We start from the raw sequence: 12659 nt of genomic DNA, 5'->3' as shown, positions 1-12659 counted from the left end.
TTCAAAGAGTGGAAATCTTCAGCTTGATGGTACTTGATGGCAAAAGAATGTTCACTGAAGTGTGGCATAACACTGTAGCTTGTTCACATTCAAATTTAAACTAATAAAAAATATGAAGGAGTGGAGGAAAGGGATCTATTTATCACATGGTTTATCCACTAAAACAATTTCAACGTGTAAGCCCAAATTTATTCATGATGTTAGTGGCATTGCAGCACAGGAGATTTTATCCCTGCTGCTTTTCTTCCATGGGTGCTGCTGTCAAAGCTTCCCAGTCACCTTGGTTAATTCATTCCGTGTGCCAGAAGTAATTATCCAAAGTTCCACGCTGCCTGCCATGATGGGAAGCTTTGGAGTGTGTGTATGATGTCATAAGGCAGTCATTAATGTGAGAGTGGCTACCTGGAGGCCCGAAGGCCCATGCCAATGAATCACACTCTCATATGAAGGTATTGATTTAATCATTCTGATGGCAGGCCTGTCAGAAATGTAATTGTCCACTGGAAGTACAAACGTGTAAATGGACAGCCCAGCAAAAGGAAGCAATCTTTCTAAGTAACATTTTACATTTATTCAGATCATTCCACTTGTTTTCCTCCTCCTTGTGCCCCCAGCCCGAGTCTGTTATTGATATAAAGGTTGAAGCTCAGGCAGCTTAACTGTTATGTGGAATGACCTTTACTTTTAATATTAATATAGTATTGTAAAGTCTATGAGACTCATAAATGCAATTTTAGAATTCATATGAAATGCCATGTGCTGAACCTATTGCAACTTTTCCTCTAGTCCTGTGGCAGGTTGCAAACTATGCAAATTAATATGCATCATATTCTTTCCCCTTTATTTACTTAGAGAGGTTTGCAGAGCAACTTTATCAAGAGTAACATTATCAAGAGCTTTCCTGCAAGCTTCTTTATCATATTCACATCCGTGTCTGCTCGACACTTGTCACTGTCAATCAAATGGCAATAATACGCAGCTGATTTGCTCATTTGGTTTAATAAAATCTCTCTGCTTATTTGCACTGCAGTCATTATGCCACATAATTGCTCCGCCGCCGAGGTGAAAGGCAGCCAGTTGCCTGGGGGATAAGAAGAGACTATTGCTATATGAAGGATTTGTTTCTTTGCCTCTGTCTCTCCCTAGTCACTCATATCCCTAAAATTAATATTGTATTTGAATCCAGTCCTGCTATTCTTATGCAGGCTAACATTGTTATTACTTATTATTTGGATGTGAAGTCATTTATTTTTAGTTTTGATGTCCAGGCTGTCAAGCTAAATTTCATTGTGTACTGCCACATACGATTTTTAACTGCCATTTAAGCTTGATTCAAAATCCAAATTATGAAGAGAACACGTTCAAAGGAATGGGCTGACAGGAAGTATAGCTACAATTTTTATTTCCCAGGAAATCAAAGTATAGATCTTGTTATTGTTCTGCGGTGGAGATATGTGCGGTTTTCATACCTCATAATCTTTTTTGTATTGGCTGGACACTGTGATTCAGAAACAGAAAAAGGGGGGCTATTTATGCATATGAGCAGCCCTTAGGGTGCAAAACAAAGGCATTCACTTCCAGCAATGATATAGCACAGAACTAGCTCAACTGACTGTTGTAAATTCCTGAATGATTTGTACTCCATTTTCCAGTAGATTCTACTATGACGGATGGTGGAAGTAAAAATGAGGAATCTATGCCTCTAACACAAACCTTGGCTCCTTCATGGCACAGCTAATAAATCAGTCACTGCCATGTGATAATAATTACCAGCCCATACTTCTGGGGTGATTCCACCCCAGTGGCATACTCATTAGGAGCCTAAAATACTTCAAATTTAAATGTATTCCAAATAGTAGCAAGTGCTCAGTGTTTCTTTTAAAGAAAATTAAAAACTAGGCTAGAATTCCATATGAGAGACCATGTCTATGTTCAGCTTTCCTACAAAGTCCTGCATTGAGCTCAACTGGGTCTCTTGGTAGGCCAGAGGAAGTGTTAATGCTTTAAAGCTGTTGAACTTGAGCACACATTTTTATTTGTATAAACTCAAGCTAACAGTATTCAGATATAGCAAGAGAGAGTGATGAGCTGTAATATTAACATAGAGACAGTTAATGGGGAGCCCATTAATTCACAGAAGTCCCAAAAAGGGGTAATAAGTCACCTCCAACCTTTCTGGTAGGCCATTGCAGTTCATCCAATGTGATACTGAACCCAAGTAGCAAGATTAAAAAAAGTATTATACTGTGAGATTTTCAAGCTCACTTTGTATAAATCAAGAGATACAACTCCATTCAGTAGTTAAAGTGGTTAATCACTCTCACTATTAAAATATTTACTGAATATCTCATTCAATGTTGGTTCTTGTTATGGCTTGCCACACTAGATTAAAGACATTTATCTCCCAGGATTTTTGCTCTTTTTTTAATTGTCTTGTAATTGACTTCTTTCTCAGTAGTGTTTAGCAAAATTAATAGATCCCTCAACATATCCCTGGTCTCTCTACCAGCCTTCTATGTGTACAGGGCTCTTTGCTTTTCTCACAGGTAAGTAATGACATAAATTATGTAGGCAGTGTTTTGTATAAAGTTTTTATAAAGTTTTTCCAGGGGACAAGGAGGCATAGCTGTTGTAATGAGCAGCTAATATGGGGCTTTTTTAGTTAATAATTTAATTCTGTTTAATTCTGTTTTGGTTGGGTTTTTTTTAATTATAAGAACTTCATTTATTCATCTTTCATTTAGTAGCTAGTTTGGATTTTTGGAGCATATCTGAAGCAGTTGTGATCATCCTTTAACTACATATCTTGATTATTATTTGCCACTGGGAATGGAATAAGCATTTCTATTATCCAAGTATGCTTGTAAATTATTTCTTAGGGAAAAATGTAGTAGGTCTGTTACCAACCCAAGGTTTAAAACATTCCAGATGTGACAGTGGAGTTCAGCTGGGCTGTGTGTTCAGAGCCCAGCCATGCCATGTGTGTTGTGGGTACCAGAAACACACCCCAGCCAGGTGCCACAACATGGTTTGCCTAGGCTGCTTCTGCTTCATGAATGATCTTGCATGCTCCATGAATGATCTCCCCTTGTGCACTCCAGGTAGCAGTACAGATTTATTCCAGCTCAGGACTCTGAATATCCCTCCTGAATAACAAAATGTCCAGCAAAGGAAATTGGTAAAAGCACCTACATTTCCTTCAGGTAGTTCAACAGCCAGAGCTGGAGATTGAGTGAGCAGGAAAAGGAGATGAGAGTTTCTTAAGTTTGAGACAAGATCTTTTCAGCAGTCTGCATAGCTGTTACAGTTTACACAATATTTTTTTCTGTTGAAAGCAGTTTCCCATCCTGTCCTCTTCCATAATTTACCTTGCCTTCAAATTGTGTTCTGCCCCAAAGAGCTGTTCACTGCAGACCTGCTGTTGCTGCTAATACACAGCAGGCTGTATAGACAGGTCATGAAGCTTGAGGTCTTGTGAAGGAGACCAAGCAGTGAACAGGTTGGTCTGAAAGGTTTTAGAGTCTCTCCATCTTTGGAGATATTGAAACCACAGCTGGATGTGGTCCTGAGCACTCTGCTCCAGATGGCCCTGCTACTGAGCAGGGGATTGGACCCGACAAGCTCCAGAGGATCATTCCAAACTCATCCTTTCTGTAACTCAAGGATGCACAAGGGCCATGTCACTTGCAAAAGCTTTTTATATAAAGGGTATAAACATAGGAAATTATCTATTGTCATTGTTTGATAGGAAACAATTTTACAGTGAGATCAAATTATTAATCTGCATTACCAGTTGTAAAGCTTTATCACATGTCTGTGGGGGGAGTTGTTTCTTTGTTTCTGGGGTTTGGGGATTTTTTTGTTTCTGGTGGTTTTGGTTTTGTGTTCGTTGTTGTTTTGTTTTGTGTTGGGTATATTTGGTTGTTTCTCTTTATTTTTGGTGGGGGGAGGTAAAAAATGCTCATCCACTTAGCTAATTTTAGGCCATGCTATAGCCACAGAAAACTTCAACAACATGCCCTAAAGATTGCCCTGAAAAAAAATCCTTATTTCAGATTAATCACAAAAACACTCAGAGAGGAAGGAAGGAGAGTTTCATTTTCCTGTCTTTATGGTGGATTTTGATCCTTCCTAATCCCTAATATTAAAAACATCTTAATTTTAAATATGTTTCTTTTGTAATGGTGGCTGCTTTGGGTCTATAAATGTCATGAGTGTTAGGAAGCAATGTTGGCTATTGTGTGGGTGATGCTTTTCCCACATGGAAGTGCAGCTGCTGTGTTGCTATTGTCTAGATGTTGGCTGGTGTTCTCCTTTCTGTACACAACCCATTGCATGTTCCTTTCCAAGAGCATCCTTATGCAATTTACAACAGGAAGTAGCAACAGTTACAAAACAAAAATGTTGCCTTATTTTTTGTAGAGATATCTTAGTTTCAGACACATTAGCATATTGAATTGTGTATTGCAGGAGGAAAAATAATATTAGTTTATCAAAGAATACAGTGCTTGGCTTGGTGTGCAGCTACCACAATTACTTAAGAAAGGTATTGATGTGTTTGAATTAGCACTCTGTGCATTTGCATACACAGACTTGTGCATACACAGACATACACACTGAGCCTGTCATAAATTAAATAAAATGGGGTATTTCTGTCCAGCTCAAATACTCAAACCACATGCCTGTGTTCAGAACTCTGGTGAGCAGGATTTCAGAAGGACTGAAAATAAAAATTGATTTATAATTAAACACTCTATAATTAAATAATGAAAATTAATTAAATTGTGACAGTAGTTCTTTGCTTGCGCAGTGAATAAGTTACCTGACATTTTTCAGCAATATTCTTGGCTTTAAATTTAAACCAATATATAAAATAACAGAGAAAATACTACACTAGGGAATGTTCTATCCAGGATTTTCATAAAAGAGAGAAATCTAATATTATACCCTAGTATTAATTAACATTAGATTTACTATCTGAAAGAAGGTATTTAAAATTCTGCAAAATGAGACGTTTATCTTTTTATAGTCTCTTTCTCATAATCTTCATTTTCCAAAGGCATTAAGGGACCTTATGTTTGCAAAGTGGAAATTATTAAGGATAATTAAGATGAAAGTTTTATTTGACAGAAGAATTCTCATGATGTTTGGAAAGACTCAGTTTAAATCTAATCTCAGTTCACACTGTTGCTTTTAGAATGAAATGCTGTGTAATAAAACCACAAACAGCCAAGCCAGATTTCAAAACTGCAGAGACATTATTTGTGTCCCTTAAAAAGGAAGAAAAATTAGACCTCCCAACCTCTTGTGGAATTAGTAACTGACAAATGTATAGAAGATAAGATTGAATTAAATTACTATGTTGAGGAAACAAATAGAACTGAATGGGAGGTATAAAATTACACAACTTACAGAGAAAAGGTTGCAGATGGCATAAAAAAGATACCAAAACTCAGAAAAAAAAATAAACCACTTGCAACAGATGGGGACAGATGTTCTATTGATTTTTTTTTTGCCGACCTAAGTCCTTATTCATAGATGAAATATCTCAACTGAAGTCTTGTTGAAGTTGACAGACATTTTGTTGATTTTTAAAAATTGTTCTGTAATGTCCCTAAAACATTAATTTGTGACTCGTCAAACTGGTTGTGAATAGTCAAAACTGGGAGGCAGACTGAGGTTCCTATATCCTGGCTATGGTGTGGTAGAAGCCAACAGTAACCTCATTTGACTTGAAATTGCTTCCTACTGAGCAAATATTCAATTTTCCATCCAGCAGTGTTCATTTTTCTGAAGTTCCTCAGCTATAACTGGGTAGCCAGATCCTGGGTCCAACTGCATTTCCAAGACAGTCAGTTGTTGTGTTGTGTCTGTATAAGTTGGACTGTTCTGTTCCCCAGAATCATGTAACGGTTCTGCCCTGGTTCTCCCTTCCCTCCCTTGTGCTGCAGTTATCCCAACTCCTCCCCAGTTGCCTTGGAGATCAATGTACCCTTTCTCAAATCCCTCCCCGGTGCCCTGTCCGTCACTCGGTGCTCCCACCCTTCTCTCTAGAACTCTCTAGAAACTTCCAGCTAGAGCGTCGAGTGATTGGCTCAGGGGCCGGGGCCCCACCCTCAAGTTATCCCCATTGGTGTTCTCCCTAGGTCAATCTTTTGTATCCCATTCCCCTCTGAAGCCCTATTTGTCCAAGGACTGACTCCTCCCCTGTTTCCCTCCCTCCTTATAAGCTGTTGCAACCTGCTCCTCTCTCTTTTTGGCTGTTGGTTCCCCTGGGGCCTGTGGGAAGATGCTTAGCTGCTGGTCTTTCTTTTTGCCCTGTGTGTTCAGTCTAGTTCTAGAAAGACCTAATGTAGTAAATGTTTTCTTTATATGCAATCTTTGAAATACATACTCTCTACTCCACTGTTTAGTTTGAGCCAGAAATGTATGTACAGAACATAGAACTGGGGAAAAAATGGTGTGTGAGGGAGAAGGGTGTTTCTGAGCTTCCATTCAGCTCTTTATGTTTGCCAAAGTAATTTCTCTGCCCCCAGTTATAAACTCTGAGCCAGTAGCATCAGCTTCAGTTTCTGTTTGGAGAGATGGAGGGAGGAGAAAGTGTCTTTATGACCAGCTTTTCCTTGTAGGAACACTGAGGTCAGCAAGGTCAGACTGCAGGGCAGGGCAGCTGGAAATGGCGTCTGCAGCAGCCAGGGTGGAGTGGCCCTGGGTCCAGGATCTTATGGCAGGGTGTGGAAGTGTGGCCTCGAAGGTGCTGCTCACTGGCAGCCTTTGATGCTTGGAACTTCATTAACTGAGCTACAACCCTTGGTAGCTGCTTGTAGCTGTTCTCCTTTGAGTGTGAAAGCTTCCTTTGCATATTCACCCTCTCTCTCCCCAGTCTTTGCTCTTCATATTCAGTTCTTTGATCAGTCATCCACTAAGTTTTTTAAATATTCAGCTTTTTAAAATTACCAACCACTTACATACCTGCTTAATATGTCACTTTACCAGGAAAGTAATAAGAAGATGAAAGGAGGAAAAGTGACTTTTGTGTAGAAATATGGCTCAAGGTATGAGTGGAGAAAAGAATAGTCCTACTTTATTATGTCTTATCATCTCTGAAATTATGTAGTTATTTTTCAGTCAACAAATTAACTGTGATTTTCCATCTGAAAATTATGAATTGGTTTTTGTCTGCCTTTCACTTATCATATCATACCATTACAGCAAACACTGGAATTCATAATGATATTGTGGAAACTGCTGATCAAAGCTTGTTTACATGGACTGTGTTCACTGATTTGCCAAAGTTGTCTCATACAGATGCACTGTAATAACTATTCTCTACAAAACTGATTTTTCAAAAAGATTTTTCATTCTGATTACTCTGTAATCTTAGTTACCCTTGAGAGTGTGGGATTACATACATTTTTGTTTAAAAGTTTGTTCTACGTTATTATGATTCAAAATGTTCCATGAAAGGAAGATACTGAGGAAAAAAACCCCCCTTATTCATAAGGAAATATTAATTACAGCTGTAAATCTAGTTAGTCTGATTAACAACTTCTAAAAAGTTGTCAATGAACAGCTGTGAAAATTTTAAAAGGAGGAATTTTAATTCCTCAGTAGACATTCCAAGCTAGGAATTAAATAAACAAGCTTTTATCCTGACAATGTCTCTATTACAAGTAAGTTGTATGGATACATAGTTTTAAGATTAATTTTACATTTTAGCATTTACAAACAGGATTTGTATAATTTTTATAGCTAAAGAACATATTTTCAAAATGTGTGGCTAAAAAATTGAGTGCTTCTCATCAACCTATCTTTCCTGGGATGTTTCACATAGAAACAAGCACTCCCATAAGTAGAAAACCAATGCAATTAGGATCTTAATCTTCCTCTGGGATTTATTCTGACATTATAAGTCTCTAGTCAGATTCAAGTGTTCAACTTCTTAAAAGAATAGTGATAAAATAGTCCCTTCTGTCCTTACATTAGAAAATTACTTTCAAAATCATACTGTGCAGAACCAAAATTCATCTTAGAACTGTGATTCTCACCATTTAAATAAGAGCTATTAGGAAAGCAAATACAAAGGAATAAAAGAGTACAGTAAGTCAGTTTTACAATTTTCATGGTTCTGAATTCTGCACAGTTGGACTCACAGTGACTGAGGTTTCTAGTTCACAAATTAAGGAATTTGAAATAAATTCAGATTTAAATTTTTAATGCATTTTTCCTCAGTGAGAGACATGTTGAAAGTGTAGTTTGAAGGGTATGATCTGATCTTTAATTAGTCATTGATAGGAGCTTCTGCTATTCAGGAGCCATTAATGCAGTCAATCTCTCATGTTGTGAAACACACTGACAGCCATGCAAATACAAAAGTGCCTGAATATTACACACAAATGTATTCTTTTTATATTAAGTGAGTCTAGGAAGACAGGAGGTTTTCTATGGGGAATAAATAAATTTAATATTTTGTCCTTGTTATAATAGTTTGCTGCTGACTGAGCAGAGACCAACAGTAGGTCCTGAGATTCTACCCTAAGACCTAAATGACAAATTTTGATGATGCAGTTAGTGCTGTTCCCTCTTGCCTCTTCCTCAGGGAAAACAGATATGCAGTCAAAAGCATTCTTATATTGGTGCAGCTATAGCTGCATCCATTCTAGCAATTCCAGTGTAATAAAAAAAGAAAATGGGAAAAATGAGTGCATAATCTTGAATCAACACTACTAGTAGAAAAAGTTTCCATCTTTAAGCTTGTTTCAAAGAAAGTAGAGAAACACCACCCTGTTGGGTGTAAACTAGAAGAGGGGTTTGTGTTTGATTTGCTGTTAGTTTCCAATAGCGTTCCTAAAATAAATGAGCTTCTAATTAATGTTTTCTATCTTACACTTTGTTAACTTAATTTCAAATCCAGAGAGCAAAGTGCCAAAGCAGCTGAAGCCCCAGCACAGGTAGCAGGAGTGTGGGCAGCATTTTCTGTCAAGCTGTGAAGGCCTGTCTGGGAATTCACATTTCAGGCAGAGTTTCAGGAAGGCTTTCCCAAAGCAAATGCCTCTGTGGCCTGGCCATTGCAGGCTCAGAGCCCTGCAGCAGCTCCAGCCTCACCTGCAGGTATCCATTCCACACAGACTGTTCAGTTCTTGTTTGTGTATTGTCCCTCAGAATGAGGGGAGAACTGGGACCTGATCTCTTCCTCCTTCTGGATAACGAGCACTGCTGTGCACTGTGAATCACCTCCTTCCAGCCACTGCTTCACAGATATAGTTAAATTGAAAACACCCATTTTAAATACTTTTTGTAGGTTTTTCAACCAATTTTAGAGATCTGATAATTTCTCTCTCCTCATTTACTGAAAGGATATGTCTTGTTATTAGCAATTATGCAAATAGAGACCAGTATGGAAAAATTGAAAACAATCTCTTTATGAAAAAAACAACACAGCATTTTCACCACAGTAAAAAAGGGAGCAAAAATCTAGACTCTTTACTTGGCTGCTTTTATTTTTTCCTTTGATTGCTTTATAAAGTACTGATAGCATATTCTTGTAGTACAGAAATCACAAATGAATTTTTTGTGTACAAAAAAATCAGGGTTTTAACTATGTAACTCTACTTTTAGCTTTGAAAAGAAAGAAAATGCCATATTTCACCTTTGCATTGTAGGAAGAAAAAATCATGTTAATATCAGTAATTATCTAGTAAGGTTATGTAGGTTTGTGTGGTTATGTAGGTTATTTGTCAGAACTCTTGTATCAGCCTCCCCCTAGAGGCACTGGGGACTTCAGTGGGAGGTGAGCAGGAGCACCGAGGCCGAGTCTGCCGTGCAGCGCTCGCTGTGCTCCTGCCAGGAGGGGTTTCTGTCCCTTCACCTGCCCGAGGAGTGCCATGTGTGCCTAGAGCAGCTGCAGGACACCATCTAGCGGTGCCGAGCCCGAGCTAATTACAGATTTGTTTCATCCTTCCTCGTCTCTTTTTAGCTCAGATTTCTTCTCAGAACCACAGCCACCACAAGGGGAAATTCTGGTCCGTTCAGAACTATCCAGACTTCCCACACTGAACAGTTCAGCATCACATTGACCATGCCTTAAACGATTCAGCCCCAGCACCCTTCCTTCCTCCACAGAGGTACAGGAAGGTGCTGGGCAATTTTGGGGTTTGGATTATGGGTACGTATGGTTTTGGGCTATGAACACAGTACAGTGGGAAAATTCCTTACAGTATTTAGAATTCTGGGGGAAACTGATACAGAGTATCTAAAAGTAGGGAAAAGGGTATCTAAAGGTTATTTAGACATGCATTAATCATGCAATGTCGTACCACCCATAATGAAAGAAGTTTTTACAAGATAAATAATATACAAAAAGCATTCTAGGCCTGATTAATCTCTTATACTGGTCAAAATACAAAGATTTGTTAAGTAGAATTGTTTCACATTTGGTATGACTAGGAAGGGAATCTAAAAAAAATTTAAGAAAATGTATTAGACAAATGCTTTTTTTGTGTCAGAATATTATTCCTCTAGTTAGCAAAATAGGAAACTTTGGACTATAGTGGGATTTGGAGCATTAACAATGTTGAGTTCAAAGGCCTAATAAATATTCCTCACAATCCTTCATACCAAAGTCAAAATGTTATTCCCACTGTCATAGAGTTTTGCAACATCCTGAGCATGTACAGTCAACACCAAAATGTTGTTGAAGCCACAGAATTTTGCAGGATAAGATCTATGACATCTGCAAAACACATAAGTGAGGATTTCATTATCACCTTTCATTCCTCAGCAAGGACAGCACCTGATATAGGCAAGGCACTTTGAGGAATGGCTGGGTCTGAAAAGCCCACTGATGGAGGCAACAACATAAAAAAAGATTTCTGGAAGCACAGCCTTCAAAGGAGAGTTGGTGGGAAGAGATTTAGAGCAGGAAAAAGAAATAGCAGGAAAGAGCTGAAGAAAAAAAGGAGGTAACAAGTGACTGCTACTACTGCATGTAGCAGTGGAAAGCAGATAATTTAGGATATGAGCCTGAAGGGAAGCTGTGCAGCACTTCAGTGGTGTGGGCAAAGAGCTTGCATTTGAAACACTGAAGAACAGGAAATTGCCAAAGGGTTTTAGAAACTTGAGACAGCGGTTTAGCCAGAATAATAACGTTATTAACTGTCTGAAGGCTTTAAAGTGGCATTTTGAGGACGGGGGGATAGAAGGTTACAATAATTGAGACAAAGTGATAACCTTAGCATGGTATTTTTGCTCCTAGCTTAGGAACAAAAATAAATCCACCCCTACATGCATTGATTTTTAAAATTCTTTGTAATTTTTATACTTGAGATAGCATGGATTTTGTTGTCACCTTCCAAACCTTGACAAATTACTTCAGTTTTGGTATAGCACTTCTGTAATTGTTCTACTGGGCTCATAAAAAGTCTTATTACAAATAAAAACTAACTCCTGAGGTTTGTTCTTTTTTCGTCCTTTTCTTCAGCAGGTTTTAGAGGTATATTTTTTATGCATATCCGTGTGTGCATATTTTTAATATAAATTTACATGTACCTGTGCAGCAATAGTATCAGAAGCTGGTATTATTAATTTTAAAAGGAGCTTTAAAATGTGCCAACAAGTGTACTCTTGTGGCTGCTAAGGGCAGCGGGATCCTGGGTGCGTCAGGAAGAGCATTGCCAGCAGCTCAGGGCTGATGCTGCCCCTCTACTCAGCCCTGCTCGGGCACATCTTGAGCACCGTGCAGCTCTGGGCTCCTCAGCACGACAGTCACAGAGCTCCTGAGTGGCTCCATCCAACAAAGGTGACCAAGGGATGGGAGCCTCTCCTACAAGGAAAGGCTGAGGCAGCCAGGGCTGTTTGCCTTTGAGAGGAGGTGGCTGAGAGGGACCCTCAGCCCTGTCTGTCCTGTCTGCAGTGAGGGCTCTGAGCAGGGACCAGGCTCTGCTCCTGGGGCCCAGCAATGGGACAGAGGAGGGGGCAGGAACGGAGTCCAGGGAGTTCCACCTGGAGATGAGCAAGTATTGTTAATACCAGTAATTATCAAGTAAGGTTATGTAGATTTGTGTGGTTTGTGTAGGTTGTTTGCAGTGCAGGGCCCGAGCACTGAACAGCCTGGCCAGAGCCTGTGGAGTCTCCCTCACAGGGAACATTCCAGAACTGTCTGGACACAGCCCTGTGCCTGTGCTCTGGGAATTCTGCTTGAGCAGGGAGGTTGGACCCGGTGACCCACTGTGGTCCCTTCCAACCTGCCCCATTCTGTGAGTCTGAGGGAAAAAAACACGAAAAAAATTTAATTTAAAATGTTTTTTAAATGTTCACTTCAATAGCCTGCGAGGAGTGACGAAAGTCCATGACTGGTTACGTCATCTCCAGTAGCAGGTTGGAGCTCTTGGCTCATACAGGCAGCATTAGCTGCAAAATTTTGGAGAGGCAGAGTGGCTGCCTCAGGCACACACACACGGTGTTCACCGCGCTGCAGCGCTGTGCCACCGTTCCGCTGCCTCTCGCTGTGCGGTGCGGGAACGTGTCACCGCGGCTGTCCCGGATTGCATCGCCACAGCTCCGCCTTTCCTGCCCTGCCCCGGGCTTTCCCCGGCAGCCCGGCGGCCGCCGTCCCGCTCCCTCAGCCCGACCCTCTTCCCTCAGCGGCCCCGCTGGGACTG

General features: G+C 39.8%; 1 long non-coding RNA gene across 1 annotated transcript in view; it reads right to left on the bottom strand.

The window, feature by feature from the left end:
* Positions 1-12659, bottom strand: part of LOC143695099 (uncharacterized) — a 37132-nt gene that overhangs the window by 23179 nt on the left and 1294 nt on the right. The window lies entirely within an intron of this gene.

Source organism: Agelaius phoeniceus, chromosome 12 (assembly GCF_051311805.1).
Source record: "Agelaius phoeniceus isolate bAgePho1 chromosome 12, bAgePho1.hap1, whole genome shotgun sequence".
NCBI classification, from domain to species: Eukaryota; Metazoa; Chordata; class Aves; order Passeriformes; family Icteridae; genus Agelaius; species Agelaius phoeniceus.
Note: the sequence above shows the minus strand (reverse complement) of the source record. Positions and strands in the feature narration are given on the sequence as shown.